The 5,054-nt window shown below is 42.9% G+C and overlaps 1 long non-coding RNA gene across 1 annotated transcript in view; it reads right to left on the bottom strand.

Annotated features, from left to right (window-relative positions):
- Positions 1-3,864, bottom strand: part of LOC120832074 (uncharacterized) — a 5,143-nt gene extending 1,279 nt beyond the window's left edge. The window contains exons 1-2 of the long non-coding RNA XR_005714148.2: positions 3,067-3,864; positions 1-2,801 (exon numbers count right to left, since the gene is read on the bottom strand). The exon at positions 1-2,801 is cut by the window's left edge and continues 1,279 nt beyond it. This is a non-coding gene — a long non-coding RNA (uncharacterized LOC120832074). The remainder of the gene's footprint in view (positions 2,802-3,066) is intronic.
- Between the last annotated feature and the right edge of the window lie 1,190 nt (positions 3,865-5,054).

Below are 5,054 nucleotides of genomic sequence, written 5' to 3'. Positions count from 1 at the left end.
CTCTCAGCCTGTACGTACAATGTTGATTTACAAAACCACCTTAATGTAAGTCCATTATCAAGATCTTTCTAAATGTTCTGTGTGTTCATGCAATACACATTTTTTAAATGTACCATTCACATTGTCCATGAATTAAAGTCATAAACAGAGAAGAGTAAAAGGGTTTAGTGATACAAGTGATGCTGACAGATGTGTGCGGCTCTCAAGCTAAACGCTAATCTCAACATGCTAAAATGACAATGCTAACAGATTGATGATTAATAACTATATCTTTTACTTTACTTATTTTTATAGCCCAAAATACAACATCAGATGGAATGAACCACAGCTTTCCATCACCCCTTTTTAACTCACAGAAAGAACAATACCATCAAGCCCATTGAGCTCCTAAATATATTAAAACACATCAACGCTCCTTAGTATATGTTCCCTTATTACCATCGACACTCACACTGAGATTTATTGAGTCCCACATAAATGTTCCTGATTCCCGATTCACCGTCCTGCTGCCAAAACTCTCACTAGAGCAACACATGCAGTAAATAGTCCCCAACAAATGCGTCTTCTTTTCTTTTCTTCGTTTTCAGACATTCTCTCTCCCTCTTGATAAAATCCATAGTGTTCAGTGACTTAGTTGTTCATGTGAGACATTGAGAAGATGAAAAAAATGGCTAAGCATGGCAGTTCAAACCGTTCTCAGCTCTTCACTGCGGGGTGAATGTTGGTCACAGAAATGGTCATCGCAGAGCTCCAAATGTGACACAGGAAGAAAAAGGCAGCTTAAAACTTACTGATGCATTCAAGGATAAACTCTACACTAAATCATGTCCGTGTCGAAATCATTGGAACGGGTTAAGAGGTGTGATCAAGTGGGAACAGTTGAACTTGGGACCACACAGGGAGTAAATGAGCAAATGTGATTAATAAAGCTGGCGTTCATTAAACCTCAACCTGCTGATACTGCAGTTCTCCTTCTAATAATGTGTTCATCCTTCTCCCGCCTCTGTTCAGCTTGTGCCATGCCGCACTGGGTTGTGGTGGTTTCCCTTCCATCAATAGAGTTGCTCACATAGTAACACTCCTTGGTTGGGCTTGTGTGAGCATTGTGCTGCTGTTTACTGACTGAAGATATTAGCGGAATAGCATATTCATAAATAGGAATGTAGGAATTGTGAAAAATGACTAGATTACCAATTAATAATCTTATCTAAATATGGGTTAAATTACTGTAAATATATGAAATACCTGTAATTACTTGTGCACAAGTTGTGGTGCTCAGTGGCTGGAGCTGGTTATCAGTAAACCACAAGGGTGTTTACCTGCTTCGTATTGTCTGTACACATTGAGTGAGACACTCGCTGTTCAACCCTGAAATGTCACTGCTTCAACTGTTGCGACTAAAGGGACAGAGATTTACCAATGACCTGATGGAGACTAAGTAACGCAGCTCTAAAGATGTAAATTAGCTATTTTTGGCACCAATTTATAGAATTATAGTGAGATGATTGGTGTTTTAAAGCTTGTTACATTTTCCCCAAGTGGACAATAACTATATTCGTAGTTTCTAAACTGGGCAGAAATAAAACGTTATGTGTTTTCACAAAAGATATAGAAATAGATTGCACAAGGAAAAATGTGGAGATATTGAACAAAGAAGCAGGGAGGCTTACAATAATATCCAAAAGATTAGCTCCATGGCTTTGAGACAGACAATTAAACTTTCCAGGCCTTACTTTACACAGGAAGGGGCAAAAAACAGCACCTGCTTTGCCAAGCGTGGGAAGGGAGGATGGCAGTGAGGATGGCAGTAAAGATTCCAGTTAGATTGTTGGTGACGATGCCGGTGACAAGACAGTGCCATTGAGGATGTCATTGAGGATGCCAGTGAAGATGCCAGTGAAGAGCTCAGGGAGGATGTCAGTGAAGATGCCAGGGAGGAGCTCAGGGAGGATGTCAGTAAAGATGCCAGTGAAGATGCCAGTCAGGAGCTCAGGGAGGATGTCAGTGAAGATGCCAGGGAGGATGCCAGTGAAGATGCCAGTGAGGAGCTCAGGGAGGATGCCAGTGAAGATGCCAGGGAGGATGCCAGTGAAGATGCCAGTGAGGAGCTCAGGGAGGATGCCAGTGAAGATGCCAGTGGGGAGCTCAGGGAGGATGTCAATGAAGATGCCAGTGAGGAGCTCAGTGAGGATGTCAGTGAAGATGCCAGGGAGGATGCCATTGCAGTATGCAGATGGATTATAGAAGTATCCAGGGGAGAGAATTGGGCAGGGGGGGGGGGGGGGGGTAAAAAGATGAGGGGAGAACATAAAAAGAGTGTAGATACACTGAGACAAGACCAGATATATAAAGAGACCACAATATAATGCACGAATTGTGGGGAAAGGAAAGCAAGATGATGGAATGAAATCTGTACATCTCACGAAAATATAGACTTAATATTAGTTTAATTGGATTTACTTTTATGGGACAAAGCTGTATGTATTAACTGTATATCTAACTGTACCGCTGTTCTCAACAAACATTCTACTGTAACGTTTCCTGCATTACCCCGTAAGGATCTCAGGTTAAGTTATTACTGACTGGAAATCTAGATAACACATAAGACACATTTATTGTCATTTATTTGTCACATTTTCGTTTTTCTAACAATGCAGACCGAGCGCTCTGTTTTCTCTGAAGAGCTGTGTCTGACAGGTGCAGGCGGGCGACGGTGTATTTGGCTTCTGGGATATCACAGCCGATGGGTTGATGCACCCAACAAAACCTCCCCATTCCTTGCCAACGTTCCGTGAAAGGTTCTGTAGGGAGAGTGGGTTGAGAGAAGCTCATTAGACAAGCAGCCCTCACCAGGCTTTGGAGCTTTTGCAGATCACAGCTACAGATCACATGACCTTGGCTGCACATCAGAGAGGTAGGAGGCGTCCGCCAACCCGGATAGAAACAACCTCAATTGGGTGGCGTCATGGCCAAAAGACGAGCGTTGCACACGCTGCACACCGCATTGCCTGCGTCATCAAAGAGCTGAGGAACATAGATGTTAGACGTAAAACAACCTACACACACCCCATTCTTCTCACCAGTCCTCTGTTGCCCAGCAAGCACACCCCTTTAAAGGAACCCCAGATGTCCGGGAGATGGGGATAGATGGGCTTGGAGATGATGGTCCAGTGTGAACAAGTGCTCCTGCTTCATCTTCTGCAGCAAGAGAAGGACATGGTAGAGTCACAAAAAGGTGTGAAGCTACATTTTGGGGTGGATTGTCTTGCGTGCCAGGAAGAACCATGCAGTGTTGTGATGGCTACTTGGCCACGTCAGGACGAAGCCTCCGTTGGTCTTGTAATGGTCCACCTCTGGGCATGAGGCTGGCACTACTGTTCTCCAGATGAATAAGGAGAGCCTTCAGAGACAACAGGTGCTCCGAGGCTCTCCACTCCCCTCAGCAGCACAGCAGTCCAACCTCTGATGTTGGCTTCCATGGTGAGGATGTCAACACGAGTCTCTCCCCATATTTCTATATTTACTTTGGACTGAGCCAAGCTTCCAGACTGTGCTGAGCAGGGCTCACAATATCCTGACTCCAGCTCTGGAATGAACATACAGACTGCTCCCAAGATCTACTCCTTTGGTACTCGCTCAAGATTGGGGTGTAAAGATCACGTAGCTGTATCGTTACCAGGCTTTCCTCCACATTTGATAGATCTTGTGTATTAATGTGTTCTTTTGTTGTCGTCTTATTTTTTATCTAGTTGATAGAAATATTCTCCAAGAGGTTTTTGTACTGAAAGCGTTCTTCAAGAAATCAATTAGGTACAGAATTAAGCGTGTAAGTAAGAGCAGAATTTTGCTAATGCTGAATGTGAGCTCCAGCTCCTCCAACAACACTTTATCTGGCGAGCCGGGATCTTTGTACATTAAACTGAGGGAACCCGCTGGTCTGCGCCCTGCTTGGAGAACAGCTACCTCCTCTGGAAGAAAAGATGAGTGTGTGCTGCTCTGCATTATACATTCATCATTCATAGAGAACATTACAACCAGGTGCCTGTCAGCCGATCCTCGGCGTGGTCTTGGTTTTATTTAGAGAGTTACGCATTTTAATGAAAATAAACATGCTGTTGAAGACTGTGGAGCCAATGTCACACCTCAGAATGACAACTTGGAAACTATAACAGAACAACTAATCACAAAGGGCAGAAAACTAGAGCTGCACTGGCCTCTACAGGTTCAACTCAGGTTATTGCACTCACATGCAAACATTTGATCCAGTGATTAAACCTGAGAGGCTCCTGCAATACTGGCTTCCTGCTGTAGGGGACTGAGTTGGTGAGTTAGTGAAGTGTACACTCGTACACAAAGAAACAGACCGTTTTCTTTAATTCACCCAACGATCCTTTATTCATTCCTCCTTTATACGTGTATTATCACATCAAAGGTTTCCTCCAGCATGCTCACAGGGGGGGCAAACCATTTGAGTTTCCTCATGACATCTCATAATGTATATTCTTTGGTCAACATATTTGCTGATACTACACAGTCTGCCTCAATACAATTTCAATTTGATTAAATTTGATCAACATGAACTCAAGTCAGTTACATTTAAATCTACTCATGAATTGCAACTACAACATGATTAGACACTTTCAATCCTGGACGCTGAAGGAAAGAGGTGCGCTGGAAAAGAAAACGACGACACCGAATTTCAAAACACACTTCAATTCAACAATTTAAAACAGCATTCACTTGTTTTTGACTTGAATTTGACTTTATTTTCTTTGAATTTTAAATTTAGTTCGGGTGAGTGTCTCTTTTCAATCAACCACCAGTAGTTAACATACAGTTAGAAAGACCGTCATTGATTGGACAGTTTTGGGGATTGTGTCATTCTGCAGTACTCTGTTTAGGAGGTATATATATATATATGTATATGTTACAAATGATGAAGAGAACAAAGGCCTCTTTGGATGCTCAGATGACTGGAGACGCAGGTGCAGCGTGTATGATTCTAGGCTCATTACTGTGGACGGCTGTCACACACTTTTTATTGGATATGATGA

This window comes from Gasterosteus aculeatus, chromosome 14 (genome assembly GCF_964276395.1).
Source record: "Gasterosteus aculeatus chromosome 14, fGasAcu3.hap1.1, whole genome shotgun sequence".
Taxonomy (NCBI): domain Eukaryota; kingdom Metazoa; phylum Chordata; class Actinopteri; order Perciformes; family Gasterosteidae; genus Gasterosteus; species Gasterosteus aculeatus.
The sequence above is the reverse complement of the archived record's forward strand: the minus strand, read 5'-3'. Positions and strand labels throughout refer to the sequence as shown.